Source organism: Carassius carassius, chromosome 29, assembly GCF_963082965.1.
Source record: "Carassius carassius chromosome 29, fCarCar2.1, whole genome shotgun sequence".
Taxonomy (NCBI): Eukaryota; Metazoa; Chordata; class Actinopteri; order Cypriniformes; family Cyprinidae; genus Carassius; species Carassius carassius.
This window is the reverse complement of record NC_081783.1, coordinates 10,993,889-11,011,601: the sequence shown is the minus strand read 5'-3', so window position 1 is coordinate 11,011,601 and position 17,713 is coordinate 10,993,889. Positions and strand designations below refer to the sequence as shown.

Sequence of the window (17,713 nt, the reverse complement as noted above, 5' to 3'; positions counted from 1 at the left end):
ACAAATTAAATTCAATAGTGCTAATCACAGCTTTTCAGTAAATGCCTGACTAACACTCTGACCTCCAGATGGGCCTCAGAAACTGGGCCGCGCCGACCCAATGTTCAGTTTATTGATATTTCTGGTGTCACTGCAGTTGCGAGAGCACCGAGGCTAGCGGCGGTCTGTTGCCATGACAATTCTGGTTTATTGATCTACTAAGCTTAAGGCCATTAACCCTGTACGACACATGATTTTTTCCTAATGGAAAAATGGAAGCAGCTACAGTTTTTTAAAAGCATAGCAGCAGTGGTCAAGGAGGATGCAAATAGCCTAAGGTCATGCCACAGGATTCAGAAATATGTTCAGAATCATTAGCATGACTGACTGACTGACAAGCGAAGTACAACAGGCCATGAGAATGGAGCCACTGAGTCTGGGTTAATTGTATTTACCCTAAAATACTATTGCTATATTTCTAAAACAAACAGACATAAGAACATTACAGAGAAAGTTATGTCAGTTCTTGTGACTGTATGGCATCAGTCTAATAAACAATAAAATGCTCATGGTCCTAATATATGCAGGAAGCTGTTTTTTTTTCTGAAAACGATCAAATATGCTATAGGAGTAACCGGAGATACTCGTCTCACTTTTGATTTGTACTGACATTTTTACCATTATTACATAGGAAATACAAATACAGTTTAAGGAACACATGTTGACCCCCCTATAGTGCAGTAAGTTGTCACAATGTGACTTGCCATTAATCATCCTATCATAGGCTTTTCAGTAGAATTTAAAGTAAAACTATGAAAATTAATGTAAATTAATGAAATAAATATATAAAAGTTTAATTAAGTAAATTAATAATTTTACAGTAAAAAAATATAATATTGGATTTTTAGTTTGGAAGATAAAATTAACAATTATATAGCTGCAATTTAAAATAAATAAATAAATGAATAATAATTAAATATTTATTTTTATTTTCAAGAGGATTATGAAATTAAAATGGGTGCTTGAAACCAATATACAAAGTCACTGCTCATACACAATGGTAATTTACAGTCCTTTACATAAAAGAAAGTAAAATAATCATTAAAAAATAAAAATTACTCAAAACCTTATTTATTAGCCCTTTTTCACAACATTTCTATGTGACACGTAGTCCCAGTCTTGCCTGAGTTTTATTTAACCAGCTAAGACAACAGAACATTATTAAGAAATATATCATATATACAACCTGTATACGCTCCCTTCTGTTTGCCATGGGTTAGCGCTAGAGTCAAAAGATGGAATTAGACATGCATGACCATGCCGACTTTTTCTTTCTCTCTGTCTGCACAACCAGCAGCAAGACCCAAGCTCCACTATCAGCTCATCGGGTCTTCCCACATTGCTTTCCTGTTTTCCCTTTCTTCTCTGTCTTTATTTTCACCCTCACCTTGATGTCCAAAAAGAAGGTTTCTGGCCACCAATATTCCTGGCCCAAGCCAGACTACATCAGACAATGTTTGCTCTAACTAATGGCACCAGTTCAGGATTCCTGGAGGTCAGAGAGAATATTTGCATTCATACAATGAAACATTTCTGTCTGTGTAACTGTTGTGTTGTCAGTGTACCTTCTAAATTGGAGACTACATTCCCTGCTTGAACACAGCATGAAAGAAGACAGAGCTATTAGCAGTTAAATCAGTGCAGAGCAATTCAAGTCATGCAGCATGGTGACTTCATCTGAAAGACTGTTTGCCAAACACCCCTGTAAGGATTTAATGTTCAAACATTTCAGGGAACTTTTATGTTACAGCTTTTGGTGTGATCTGAGGCCATTTGTTAAAGTTGCAGTTGTTTAGTTGGTGTGAAAGATTTTTGAAAGAGAATCATTTGCGTTTGCTAATAGCTGATTAAAAACACAAATCAAATCATTAATATACAGTAAATAAATAATTTAATGTTGCAATGAAACAGAATAGCACAAGATCCAAATGTAATGGATTACCATAAAAAAGAAAAGAAACAACGTTGTTTTATCCATCGGCTGTTGACTGGATTCTAAAATTGTGAGCATTGCAATTGCCATCTTTAAAGAAAACAATAAATACATCTTTAAAAAATACTAAATGAAATATTTTATTCAAATCAAACTGAATAGTCAATCAAAAGCCAGTAAATTACAAATAAAACTGATTCACTGTTAACCCAATGATTTACAGTGGCAAACAGCTGACATTAGTGCTTGTGATGCTGACATAGCATGGTTTAAACCTAAAGCGCAATGTTAAAAGAGACCAGTAGTTGAATTAAAGTTTGGGAAAAGCAAGAAGCGTGAAAACAGCCTTATAACAAGAGGAGAATAGATACTTGCTGGTTTTACTCACTTTAGTAGATTTCACAAGAAAACAACACTTTAAATGGAACAATCACAAAAATCTAAATAATATTTGAGGTAAATGAACAAGAAGTGAAGGAATTTTACTCTCTATAGTTGTTTTTAGTAAGAAGCAGTGCTGTCCTGCACATAGTCACTTAGACAGTAGATGAGCTTCTGGGAGTGAGGCCAAACTTTAGACTCTGGATCCCTTTACACCCTTAAGCAAAGTATGGACTTCATCCACTAAGTGCCGCTAGGATTCTTGTGTATGACATACCACCCACACTGAGCGCTTCAGGGGAGAGCAACTGTACCCCTCTCTGTTTATTAAGATTAATCACAGCTCTTCCTGTACGAACCAGCTCCAAAAATCTGCTCATTTGCAGTGGGTCAACAGTGCCTGAAAAAATAATGTGTTACTCTGCCGGTGTTCAGAGTAGTGAGGTGCACTGGAGAGTGCTCCAATTAAAGTGGTTATTTCAAGTGTGCTTGAGCAGACTATCTAAAGTCCCATGTGCCTCACTCCATAAAGATGAGAGGAACATCCTGACCTCTCTATGCTAGCATGAGAACCCTGACGGCTCATCCAGACCATTTGTTATTATTTATCACAGTACCTGCATTCAAAATCGCATACAGATGTACTTCTCGTACTACATTTGAAAAAAAATTCTAATGTGCATCATCCATGCCATTCATTGTATGCGAATTGTTTCTATGCACAAGATATTCAGACGACACTGCATTCGTCAAAGTTTTAAAGGGGTCCTATTATGCTCTTCTACCAAGTCTTGATTTTGTTTGTTCGTTTCAATTAATACTATTTAGAAAATGATATTGTTTCCAGTCATTATTTCACAGAGTAAGGATGGGTATCTATCTATCAAAGGCCATATCACAGATATTGATTATAATACTGGAACAATTTTAGATTTCTGACAATTAAATAGTAACAGCCATTTAGGATGATATTTTAAAGTCATTTAACAAGTCTAAATTGTAAATTATTAGACTGTTTATATTTATCTATCTATATAAACAATTAAAGAACATGATAAACAACTTTTAATGTAAATAAACTTTAAATAACAGGTGTCCCACACACTCATTATAATAAATGTCACATTTAGCTCTGTCATAATTTAGTGTGAAATAACAGCAAATTATGTTTCACTGTATGTCATTACCTCTGGTAAGCAACGTTCTTCAATTGAATGGGGACTGCAATGTATCTGTAAACGGCTGCTTGCTTTTTCAATGTTTCTGTCTGCATTTAGATGAGCTGAAAGAAAATGTATAGTAATGTGATACCAGCTAAAATACTTTAAGCTTTTAGCTTTTAAATATTTAAACCTTTAAATTATTTTTCGATTAAAAAAAAAACTATATTAAAATACAGCATCAAAAGCATTGATACTTTAAAAATGACAATGCATATGTTCAGAAAAAAAAAATATATAATTTATTGAAACATATGCTAAGAGGTCATAGCACACCACAGGACCTCAAACAGTTTCTTTCCCATAATCCCAGGAAGACTGGAAACCATACACACAAACATAAGCCATTGGGGTCCTCACTCTCTTTCATGCGAGGCAAAACACATACTGACATTGAAGTCTGGAACAGCTGGAGGCTCTAAAATGCAGTGAGCGACCTCTCCGCACACTTTTCTGCCTATATCGGCTCCTGAACCATAGTACAGGCTTCTCAGACAGGTGGAGCGTTGTAGAAGCCATGTGAAGGTAGAATGAGTCAGGACCACCTGAGGCAGAGCTAGTGAAAACAGGGAGGAGAGCTGTGAACTACCCAGCACAACTGCAAGAGCGCCACAGCCCTTAAGGAGAGCAGACGGGAGGGCCTCATTACCTGAGCAAGTTAAAGAGTGTAGCAGATAAATGTGTGAAACAACAAGAAGCAGATCTCAGAGTGGATGGATGGCGTACAGAGACTCGTTCAAGTCCGTGGAAATAATCCAGAACCTGATGAGAACTGACACGTCCATCCGTATTCATACAGCACAGGCATTTAATGGACCACATTTATGAATCTGTGGTAGCATGCTGCAGCCAGGTCCTAACTAGACATTTACTGTACACATGCACACGTGTGAGATGTGTTGCTAGCTATAAGAACTTCCGTTTCTTGGCCTTAATTTCTCTGTCACACCTGAATTCCAGCCCAATTTCTCTGAACTCTCATTTCATTAACCTGAATGGGCACACAGAGAAAAATCACAGCAGCACTCCTCTGCCAGGAGGCTAATCTTTCTTCTCTGTGGTGACTTCTTTGAATTAGAGACAGTGGACTAGAGAGTTTCCATTTAGGTTTCAGAAAAAAGTATGCATTTCAGATAAAATTATCATTCCATTTTTTGAGATTCTTTCTCATTCAGTAAAAATCACTCAAATTTTGTTTAAAACATACTTTATTTTTTAATTAAAACTTGTCAGGATATTTTAAAGACGTCAGTACTATTCAGAATTAATTAATACAAATATTAGTACTATTTAGCATGGATGCATTAAATTGATCAAAAGTGACACTGTATATTTCAATGCTGTTCTTTTCAACTTTCCGTTTCCAAAGAATGAAAACTGATAAATCAGTTCTCTTACGAGAGCTCTCTCGTACTGCGTCTTAGCTAAGACGCTACGGGAAAAGTCTCTTTTCACGAAATACTGAAGCAAAAAATTATCCTTAATTTTGTATTTTTGTAAAGCGCATTTGCAGCAGTACACAGCCATAGGCGAGACGGCTCGTTCGCTCATTGGCTTGTTCTGCGGCAACTGCACAGCCTATCGAGCGCGGGCTGATGCAACATCAGACCAATAAGGGCACTTCGCGCCCTTCTTGCCACTTCCCGCCGAAACGGGTGTGGCCCAACCTATAAAAGGAGCTCGAAAAGGCTGACTCACCTGATTTTTCATCTCTTCAGCGAAGCTCACGCATCGCTGGATCACGGAGGAAGCAAGCGCCGTCTGAGAAAGCACATCAGCAGGACGAGCCATTCTGAAGCTGCTGGCATCGCCGCCTTCCACTGCCGTTCCTGCTGTGCTATCCGGCACCTATATCCTTTCAATTCTGTTATATCCAAGCTGTTCTTTATGTGTGTGTATGTGTGTTCGCCCTGCGACACACACTCGTAAAAGAGCTCGCGTCTTTTTTAAGATGCCTTCCTGCGGCTCGTCAGAGCCCCACTCAGCGAGGGAGACCGGTACGTCATCTGTGTCTCCTGCCTGGGTGACGATCATGCAGCGCTCGCGCTCGCTGACGGCGGATGCCCCCACTGCGAGCTGTTGCCATGGTGACTCTGAGGACTCGCCTGGCCTTTTTCTCTGAGCCTGCATTCTCCGCTGCGCTGAGGCGCAGTAAAAGCATCGCTTCCAGCGGATTCCGGAACCGAAGCCCTCCTAGGAAAACCCCGAAGCCATCCTAGGAAAGCCATCTACGCATGCTGCATGACGCTGCGTCGGCACTACACATGATGGCTGCTTCATCGAAGCGCCGGTGTACGAGTTCCGCTGTGGCCGGGCTCTCACCTAAGCGCGCCGCTGTTTCAGTTCCAGAGATTGTGACTGTTTCAGCGTTTTTTGCAATGCGCAAGCCTGTACGGTTGCCCGCTTGCCTGCACACAAAAACCGTTATCACTGCTACCCAGATATTTCCCGAAAAAGGTGTAATTTCTGATGTCCCGGCCACGGCCGATGGTGCTATAAATGTAGTGACGATGCCCACTGCTCAGTGCCCATCTCCACATATAAGCACAGCCCTTCACACAGGGCTCGCGCCCATAAAAGCGACTCAAGTCGATCACGCGCACTACATAGCAGACGTGCCACGGGGGTCTCAGGCCCATACTGGATCTAAGACAGCTGAACAAGGCATTGATGAAACGCAGTTTCAAAATGCTTACGACCAGGAAACTCCTCGCGCAGATTCGCAGAGGGGACTGGTTCATTTCAATAGATCTGAGGGACGTGTATTTTCAAATACAGATAGCGTCAAACCACAGGCGATATTTGAGATTCGCCTTCGAGGGCCAGGCATACCATCCTCCGTGGCTCCTCGTACGTTTACGAGGAGCATGGATGCAGCGCTCGCTCCTCTCAGACTCAGAAGCATACGAGTGCTGAATTATTTGGATGACTGGCTGGTTCTGGCCCGATCACGAGCGGAGATCGTGGACCACAGGGCCGTTTTACTCGATCACCTCGAGAAGCTCGGCCTCAGTGTCAATTGGGCGAAGAGTTCGCTGAACCCCAGTCAGACGATCCTGTTTCTGGGTATAGTTCTGAACTCGTGTTCCATGACGGCGCGGCTGTCACCACGGCGCGCGATGGGCATTCAGCGCGCAGCGAGTTCTTTCCGCTGCGGCGCGACCGTGTCGCTCAAACCTGTCAAAAGATGCTGGGTCTCATGGCCTCAGCATCTCCGGTTCTGCGGCTGGGCCTGCTCCGCATGCGCCCCCCTGCAGTTCTGGCTGAAGGCTTGGGTGCCGCGCAGAGCGTGGGCGTCTGGCCGGCTGCATTTCAAGGTCGATCAGAGCTGTGTTGCGGCTCTAGCACCTTGGACAGCGAACGGCTGGTACCGATCAGGTGTAAGCCTGGGGACTTCCCCGAGTGTGAAAATGGTGTCGACGGACGCCTCCACTTCGGGATGGGGAGCGCTGCTCGAAGGCAGACCGTCCTTTGGCCTATGGTCAGAACGGGAAAAGCTCCATCATATCAACTGCCTGGAAATGCTGGCAGTGGAGAACGTGCTGACGCGCTTTTGTCCCCATATCAAGGATCACCACGTCGTAGTCCGTGCGGACAACATGTCCGTGGTGTCCTACATAAATCGCCAGGGCGGTCTCGGGTCCCGAAACCTGTGCAGGCTGACGGAACGCCTCCTGGTTTGGGCTCAGCGCAACGTGCGCTCGCTGAGAGCAGTGCATGTGCCTGGACTGCAGAATCTGGGTCCAGACAGGCTGTCCAGAGGCAATGTTCCCACGGGCGAATGGTCTCTACACCCGCAAACAGTCCGGCTGTTGTGGGAGAGATTTGGCATGGCGGAGGTGGACCTCTTTGCGTCCCACGAAAACGCTCACTGCCCCGCGTTCTTTTCCAAGAACGAAAGCGCGCTGTCACGGAGATGGCCGTGCTGCCCGCTTTATGCATTCCCTCCTGTCTCCCTCCTTCCACAGGTGATAGAACGGGTGAGAGAAACGAGATGTTCAATACTGCTTGTAGCACCTCTTTGGAAGAACCAACCATGGTTCCCAGATTTGATGCAGTTAGCAGATGTCGCCCCGTGGCCGGTACCGTTGAGGAGGGACCTCCTCTCGCAGGCCAGGGGCTCGATTTGGCACCCTCAACCGGAGTTGTGGTCCCTCCATGTGTGGGCACTCAACGGTTACCCGCTGATCTCGCAGTGGGAGTGCTAAATACCATCACTCAGGCTAGAGCTCCGTCGACACGACGTCTGTATGCCTCGAAGTGGTCGGTGTTCTCCAGCTGGTGCACAGCTCGAGGTTATTCACCCCTTAGTTGTGAGGTGACGGAGGTCCTCTCCTTCCTACAGGAGCTATTGGATAAGGGCAGAGCCCCATCCACGCTCAAAGTTTATGTGGCGGCCGATCAGTCAATAGGAAGGAACGATTTAGTCATCCGGTTCCTCAGAGGAGCTAGGAGGCTGAATCCTCCCAGACCTCCGTCAGTCCCTATGTGGGACCTCGCGGTGGTTTTGGAGGCCTTGAAGGGTCCCCCTTTTGAGCCTATCCAATCGGTTAGCCTTCAGCATCTGTCGTTCAAGACAGTATTCTTGTTGGCTCTCGCTTCTGTGAAGCGTGTGGGTGATTTGCACGCGCTCTCAGTGAGCCAGTCGTGCTTGGAGTTTGGGCCCAATGACTCAACACACCGTTCCGGGCTCAGGTTATTGCCCTGTCTGCCCTGCCGGTGTCAGGGGAGGATGGAGACTCGAGTCTTCTTTGCCCTGTCAGGGTTTTAAGAGCTTATGTGTCTCGCTCTGCTGCCTTTCGGCAGATGGAGCAGCTGTTTGTCTCGTTCGGTGGACGTTCCAAGGGAATGGCTGTTTCGAGACAGACTCTATCCAGATGGATAGTTGACGCCATAGCGTTAGCTTACGCTTCCAGGGGCCTTCAGTGCCCGTTGGGCGTCAGAGCACACTCCACAAGAGGCGTCGCCTCGTCGTGGGTGTGGTCTACTGGGATCTCCTTGCAGGATATATGTATGGCGGCAGGTTGGGCCTCGCCGTCTACATTTATCAGGTTCTATAACCTGGAGGTCCCCGCCTTGCAAGCAAGGCTGTTGTCGGTATAGTCGAATCAGGGCCCTGAGGGGAATTCTGAGTTCACGGGCGCTATGCGCTGCCGACTGTTATATGGGCAGTATTGCGTAAGACCTGCATTGCCACATTGGTCAGGCCTTGCCTCGGCTGTGTGATGTCATATTGCCGCATCTACGGATGCTGCTAGATATAGGACAGAGGGCTTTTTCCCTTTTCTGTCCTGGACTCTCTGTGAGTCCCTCAGGTGACTGTGCACTGTAAATCCTGGGCGTTGCTTCAGGTTTATTGGTGTGTGATCCCTGCGCGCACGGCGTTTTACATTGGGTTCCCGTAGCGTCTTAGCTAAGACGCAGTATGAGAGAGCTCTCGTAAGAGAACGTACTCAGTTACTAAACGTAACCTCGGTTCTCTCTAGAAGAGCGAACGAGTACTGCGTTCTCGGCCGTGCGCACGATTCACTCTGGTTCGCTTCGGCGATGAAATAAATCAGGTGAGTCAGCCTTTTCGAGCTCCTTTTATAGGTTGGGCCACACCCGTTTCGGCGGGAAGTGGCAAGAAGGGGCGCGAAGCGCCCTTATTGGTCTGATGTTGCATCAGCCCGCGCTCGATAGGCTGTGCAGTTGCCGCAGAACAAGCCAATGAGCGAACGAGCCGTCTCGCCTATGGCTGTGTACTGCTGCAAATGCGCTTTACAAAAATACAAAATTAAGGATAATTTTTTGCTTCAGTATTTCGTGAAAAGAGACTTTTCCCGTAGTGTCTTAGCTAAGACGCAGTAATCGTTCGCTCTTCTAGAGAGAACCGAGGTTACGTTTAGTAACCGAGTACGTTTCTACAAAATATTAAGCAACACAAATCCTTTCAACACTGATAATAATAAGAAATGTTTCTTGAGCAAATCAGCACATTAGAATGATTTATACAGGACCATGTGACAGACTGGAGTAATGACAGGAATTACATAAATAACATTTTAAAATATATTAAAATAAAGTTATTTTAAATGGTAATAGTTCTCAATATCAAAATTTTTCTGTATTTCTGATTCAAATAAATACAGCCATGTTACGCATAAGAGATAAAAGCATTTAAAAAAAAAATCTTATTGACCCAAACATTTTGAACAGTAGTCTATTTTGTTTAAGAAGGGAAAGACTTGTTTGATTTTCCAAAAATTGCAGGAGAGGAGAGAAAATCATAAACATACCTAAATCGCTTAATATCGTAAAGTATTAATACATGATAAATGGCATTATGCAGCAAGGCTGCTAATCAAGTTTTGAAACAGAGTTAACATATGCTGGCCTTTACAGAAAGGGTAGATTTTTTAAAACTAGCCCATCAGTTACCACAAAATTGTGTAATAAACACAATGAAAAAGGAAAGTTCTAAAACATGGCAGATTGACGACCCTGAAATGTCATCTATGGTCCCTGATGAGAAAGATGGACCTGTGGGACACTCTTGAGAGGGTGAATCTGATAGGCTTCGCTGCTTATTTCTCTGAAAGAGTAGATCACAAAAAGACCCATCACAGCTCTCTGTCAGAGCACTGGCACCATCAGACAAGTAATCAGAGAAGCTGGAGTACTGTCTCATAGACTGACAAAAGGTATTCCCGACTGACCCAAGGTCTATCTCAGTAAGGGAATAAAAAGAAGGCTGAGAGGACAATAGTAGATATTGAGAAACTTTCTTTTACATTTAACTTTTTTAATGGTGCTGTATCTTAATGGTAAGATACTCATATCTTTGTTTGTTTGATTGATTGTCTACAAATTAAGCGGAAAAGGCAGGTGGGCTCATTTGTTGTACATTTTTGTGGGAGGAAGTAGCTATGCTACAGTTTGATTACAATTAATGTAAATAACAGCCTTGATGAATAAACAATCTGATGAGTGTTTTTTACAAAAATTACTTGCAAAGCCTATTCTATTAATTGACACAATAGGGCTTTATGTAACCAAGCGACGCTAATTACATTTTATTTTACTACATACTGTACCGCCATTTACATAATTGTCGTTCCAAAAGACAGTTGTTGGAAGATGAATCGTGCATTCAGTTTCACATTCAAATATTTAAGCAAATCATTCCATTCCTTTTGTGATCTAAAAGAGAATAATAAAGGCTACAACAGAAAAGTACACTTCATTAGAATGGGAAAAAATGCTTACAGTATCATGTATCCCTGCAAATCAGTAGAAACTTCAAAAAGAGCTCTTGTGTCTTAATTATGGCACACCAGAGCATTAAGCTGATAGCTTGAGAAAGCTACAGCTAAACCACAGTTTAAACAAATCGTGAATCTGGGGAGAACGGTGGCCAGGGGCAAAGAGGACGATCAGATTAAAAAATGAGACCATCACTGCATTAAATGCATTTTTCAAGGTTTTCAGCAACAGAGAATAAATTAAGCATTGAAACATGATCTAATCTAATGGGTCTTCTGAGATGTTAGAGACAGCCTCCCCCAAGGTTAAAGACTGCATTATGAATTAAAATGTGTTATCTGTGGCCTGTGAGGAGTTTCAGCTGAGCTCGACTTTTAATAAAGTTATGAGCTGAGTTTTATACTTGCAATATACAGTACATTTCCACTGAGTTGCTTCTGCACCACATCATAGATCTAGTTTAGAACAATGAGTTTTCTAAAGACACTTATAATGATGCAGGATTTGTAAACAGTGAGGAATAAACCTTTTTACGAAAGAGCTGTGAAGCATTGCTGATGATTGCAGAGCTTTGAAGCTCACTCTAAAACCAGACGGATGAAAAAACTTGAAAAAAAATTCTAGCAATATACTCTAATTTCACCATTATACAGCCAGCAGATATTTAGTGGTCTGATTTCTGCATGGTCCGTCTATTCTACTTCTTCTGGTAGTTCCTACTAGAAACTACCTAGAAAAAAGACTTGGTGAGATTATCGCTGACAAATGTAGTTTATCCTAGAGTTTTTTTCACTTCCATGTTCACAAAGGGCAGCTTTAACCTGTATGTGTGAGCCGTGTCAGATTCCAAACATGTTTTTCTACCGAGGCATCTGTCCAGTCACTGCTTAAGGGCAGTGGGTGATTGAGTCCACATACTACCACTATATCCCCCTGTGTCTCCATGGACACAGGAACATTACAACAGAACGGACATAAATCACATCAGCCAAGACAAGTGCGCCTCAGAAAACTGCAGAACAAAAACTAAATCCTATTCCTCTGATGACGCCGTTAATCAAAAGTAAAGCATGGATAGAAAATGTACCTTTTGGGGAGGAAACCAAATGGAATAGCCAGACTGAAAGCGATTTGGGTAAAATGATCAGAGATGTATTTTAATGACAGGTTGTAAGACCTGCAAAAACTCCATCTCATATTATGCTAATAGCCCTAAAAATCTGGACAACCATCCATGAGTGTCTAATGACTATCATTTCCCGTGCCTTTGGTAAAAAGTGGCCACTTTGAAAATTAATATGCTTTCTGATCACTGGCTCTCTAATGAAAAGCAATTAGAAGCATATGTTTGCAAATCATGTGCAAAGTGTATGCTGGGACTAAATGAAACCAGGGTGGTAACTGTAATTATCATGCTCAATGAGATGAACTCCTATAGTGGTTAGCACTGGTTTGGCTGGTGAACCACCATACAGTAGCTATGCAACTCGGGTGAAGCTTGTTGCTAATTAAAATAAGCATCTAAAGTTCCTCTGTTTCAATGACTATCCATTTTAAAAATACTCAAACTCTTAAAGGGATTGCTCACCTAAAAATACAAATTCTATCTGCATTTACTCACCCCATATTTTTAAGACACTGGGGCCACGATGAGTCATATGGAGAAAGGATAACCTCAAAGTGTCCAGTGGGCTCTATAATAGACACCTAATTCACTCAAAAATGAATAATCTGTCATAATTTATTCAACCTCATGCCATTCCAAATCTGCATGACTTTATTCTGTTGAAAACAAAGAATATATTTTTAAGTGAAAATCAGCCTTTAAATAATGATATTCTCTATTCTCAGTAGGTTCTGACAAAGTCTGTATTTTTAGCATTTACCTCTGAATTAATATTATCTGAACATCTGTAATTGTGGTTTCAGAGCCTATGAGAGAAAACTTGCTGAGGGTCACACTGCTTTTAATGTGAAGAACATAAGGATCAGCAGAGTCAGACTTCTTATGAAGCTTCTCATTCCAGCATGTTGCCCCTAGGCCTGTCTGATAATATTGCAGCTGACTGGGCTGAAATCTATCCAGATTTACTTTTCTTTGAAAGAGTTGGCAGATGACAGCACTGTATATAATGCATGTGCCGAGACAAAATCTCTCCCCTCACAATTAGCCAACATAAAAACATGAGAGCTGATAATAAGAACAGTGTACCAAAGATGTGAAAAGTTATATGAATAGCAGAAAATAACAAATATCAAATAAAAAACAGCTAGAAAAATGTTTGAACCTTTGCTGTATTACAATTTAATGTTGGGATCAGTAAGATTTTTAAAGTTTTTTTAATCGAGTCTCTTATGTAGGCTGTATTTATTAGATCAAAAATACAGAAAAACGAATATTGTGACATATTATTGTAATTTTAATAATGTTATCTTAGATTTATAAACTTTAAAATATAATTTATTTCTGTTATGCAGCGCTGAATTTTCACCAGCCATTACTCCAGTCTTCAGTGTCACATGATCCTTCAGAAATCATTCAAATATGCTGAACTATTATTAGTGTACAAACTCTTGTGCGGCTTAATATATATATTTTTTTTTTTGGAAACTGATATTTTTTTTAATTCTTTGATGAAGAAAAAGTTAAAAAGTACAGCATTTATTCAAAATAAGAAATCTTTTCTAACAATATTAATAATATAATTCTTTAATATCACTTTTTTAACCATTTAACACATCCTTGATGGAAGTTTTAATTTCTTTATTTAAAAAAAAAATGAGAAAAATGTATTGACCCCAAACTTTTGAATACAGTGTAAATAAAATTATTGAAAAAAATTATATTTTGAATAAACACTGTTCCTTTAAACTTTTTATTTATCAATGAATCATGAAAAAAGTATTCCAAAAAATATTACACAGCACAACTGTTTCCAACATTGGTAATAAATCAGCATATTAGAAGGATTTCTTAAGGATCCGACACTGAAGACTTCTGAAAATTCAGCTTTGCTTCATAGGAACAAACTATATTTTAAAGTATATTAAAATAGAAAACTGTTATTTTAAATTGCAATAATATTTCACAAAATTACACTTTTTTTCTGTAATTTTTATTACAGTTTTTCTCAGTCGCTTTGGTACATTTCTCAGATCAGAATTGAAATTCTCAAAACTACCTGTTCAATTCTCACATCATTGTGTCACTTGTGCACATCAAAAAAGCAGTTTCTCATTTCTTTGAAAAAGTTGCAAATGCTTTGGTACATCCATGCAAATGATTACGTACAATTCTCTGTTGTTTCCTACATTATCAGTTGCTAATGTCATGTTGCTCAAAATTTATTATATAGTTTTCTGTGCAATAGTCTTACCCCCCAAAACATCGGGTCTTTAGTTCATCGTATAAGTCATTAAAAGCAAAATGGTTAATCTAGTTGTCATAAACTGCCAAGCACACTTTTTTTTACACATTATTATTAGACTTTTTGTCAATCTGGCATGAATTGTGCAAGTGAATCTTTACTAATGAAGAGAATGTAGATGATAAACCAATGATAAACCATTTCTCTGAAATAGCTCAAAGGTTCATCTCATGAATCTTCAGTTGGAAAGCTTATACTGTATAATCCATGGTGTTTTGCTATTTGTACGAATTGTTTTGAGAAATGCACTTACTGTTTTGCAAATTGTGAGTTTGATTCGAGAAATGTACCAAAGCGACTGAGAAAAACTGTAAACAGATACAGCCTTGATGAACATAAGAAACTTTTGAACGGCAGTATAAATCATGACTTCAACAAACAAAACTGTGGCACGTGAAATTACAAGTTTTATTATTTTTTTTTTTTAAAAGCATAAATGTCTGTAATAGACATCTTTCATATTATAATATCAAAATAACCTTTAGATAATTGTTTGTGTTTAAACATGGATTTTTGAACTTGAACTTTTTTGCTCAAAAACTGTTTCTATGCATTTGTATTTTTATTTTTTCATTAAAAGCATAAACAAAACAATCACATTTTCTTTAAAGGCAAAACTGTCACAGTTTTTTTTTTTTTTTTTTTTTGTATGCCTTTGATAGTGCCATCACGGTCATTAATTTCAGGATGCAGATCACACGTGAAAATATCTGAGCTAGTGTTGAGCAAGGAATGAGTGTTAAGATATTCTTGTCATTCCGCAGACAGGGACTCAGGGATCAGACAGCAGTATCGGGCCCTGAAAGGTCAGGCTCATTAAAAGTTCCTTACTTGCATCTCAATGATTCAAGAAAAGCCCAAGCTTTCATTAAACAGGCCTCTGTAATGCTTCCTGCGGAGCCATTACAAGTAACCCCAATGGCCTCATGACCAGCCGACAGATGCTGTGCCTGTTAGACCAGAGGCAAACACTTCACTTTTTTATACATTTTTTGCCAGAACGCTTCTTATTTCATCCCTACCACAGCAGATCTGTTTATAAGCTGGCATCTTGGGAACCCCCTAAGCGACTCCCTCTCACTGTATCCCAGCATTTCCACACCTCAGGAACACTCCACTCACACTTTGATGACTAGCTCTCATGTTCACACAGTTACGTGACTGGATTGCTGCGCTGGTACAGTTCTGTCTTATGGGAATGGATCTGAGATACTGTGAAGTTAGCAATGGTATAAGGCAGTTATTATAAATTCATGACGGCTGATGAAGGGGTCAGCCATCTCTCGAGGCTTACAGTAATAAAAAAAAAATGTTGTGGTCATCACCCAGTTGAAGGCAACAGCCCAGCATGAAACATGTTTAGATCTGCTTCCGTTAACATCCCGCCAGTTATTTCCCAGACTCCCCTGAAATGTTCAGAGAGGGGAATTTTATTCTAATCCTTAACTGTACCGCCTTCTAAACTTTTCTGCGTTGTCGTTGAAAAATTAGGCATGTTTTAATACATTATGCTGATGTATTCAACATCTGAAACCGTTTCTGATGACTAAGAACTCAAAGGGGGCTCCACATAATCTTGACAAAAATAAAAAGAAGAAATATTGAAAAACAGACACTAACTATGTAAGATTCAACACACAGGCATCTCTATAATGAAGTGCAGTAAAATCTCCAGACAATTATAGTTTCACCGGGCAGCAGGTCAATCATTGAAGTTAATTAATGAGTTTTTAATTGAACGCTGTTGACAGACTGCTTTTGTGAAAGAGATGGCAGGTAATCACATGACTGGGTAACTTAATCTTTTCAATGCATGCAAACAATTCTTTTTTGTGACTTTTCTTTTGACTGTCTGACAGATTTATTACACCACTCACATTCACTTTTTTCTGTTTTAGCGTTTTCTCTGAGCTAGGCTAAATGTTAATGTCTGTAACAAATTGCAAGAAATAATTGCTAAAATAAGAAATTGTTTTAAAGGAGATCTGAGTTTCATGTGTCAATATGTCATGCAGATTAAAGAGATAACTGTCACAGGAATTTGTCTTTCAACGGTCTTCTCTATATGCAGCCCTGAAATAATGTTTCCAAGCTGTCAGAGGAAATCATACTTCAGACCAATCATTCTAGTACATCCAAAGACAATTATAATTATACATTATACAACAAGATAATTGAAACATTGTTAATTTTCAAATACAGATGAAATAATAATGCTAAATTATTTTAGAAAATAGTTTAAGTGTGCAGTTCCACTTTTTACTTGCATTTTCCAAAATGAGATGGGTAAAGATAAAAATTGAAGGCTATTAGATTTGAGGAAGTCTAACCAAAAATCAGAAGAAAGTATATAACATAATGCCATAAGAAATATGACTAACCAAATTTGCCATGCATTACGTGTCATGTCAAAGGGTAAGCTGAATGCTGGCAAATATAAATAAATGTAAACATGTCAATGCAAAAATAAAAATATATAAAAAAATAATAATGCTTATCAGTTTTCTTATGGAATCTCTCATTATTAAAGACAAATAAGTCTCAAAATATAAGATTAAATTTTGGCCCCCTCCAAGGATGGATCTGGACTTACCACTTTATATAATTAAAACTTTTCATTTTACCATTATTACAGATGTAGAGCACATATACTATAATACCACTACACCCACCACAGCTTCACAATGGATATTGTAATCATGTATACAGTCTTATCACTGGCCTGAAATGACAAGTTTGTGCATTTCAAATGCTACTGCATAATCTCCTTGGAATGTTTGAAGTGGTGCTGAATACCAGACAACCAAAACAACAGAAACCATGGATTACACTCAGCACAAACACACGCAATGGACCTTTGCCATAGCAGTTCTTTGTGTGCCTGAGCCCCATATTATATAAACCATTTTACTGAGGATTAGAATGTAATCGGACTGTCCGTAATACACTGTGGTGTTAAGAAGAACATTGATTGTTTAGGTGAGCCAGAGAAAGAGGGAGAACGAGGGAGAACGAAAAAAAACATATGGTTTCTCTCCTAGTGAAAGAAAGGGCAAGAAAGAGGAAAACCAACCAAGAGCTCGGTGGAATGAAGCTTCTAAAGTTCAGAAAGACTTTGATATGAATTTGGCATAGTTGGCGTATAAGCCGTGGGGCCGTGAGGTTTATAAACAAAATCTGATGCTTATGGTACTTGGATGCAAACGTGAGTCAGACACTCAAGGCTGAGAAACAAACTTGATTGCTGCCTCGCTCTCCTGCGACTCTTTAAAAATGCATGTTCCGTTCTAGCACGGTTTCGTCATAAACCCTGGCGAAAAGCAAAGCGGGAATGTGAGCGAAAAGCCTGATTTTCTAAGGCAGTTGGACCACATAAAAAAGTGGGGGTGATTCATTTAGCAGCCTTTCTCTTCTGTTTCGGATAAACAAGATCTGAACTGGATCATGAGGAAGCCCTGGAGCCTGTG

The 17,713-nt window shown here is 40.2% G+C and overlaps 1 protein-coding gene across 1 annotated transcript in view; it reads left to right on the top strand.

The window, feature by feature from the left end:
- glra4a (glycine receptor, alpha 4a) overlaps positions 1-17,713 on the top strand; it is a 51,329-nt gene that overhangs the window by 8,770 nt on the left and 24,846 nt on the right. The gene's annotated exons all lie outside the window — the stretch shown is intronic.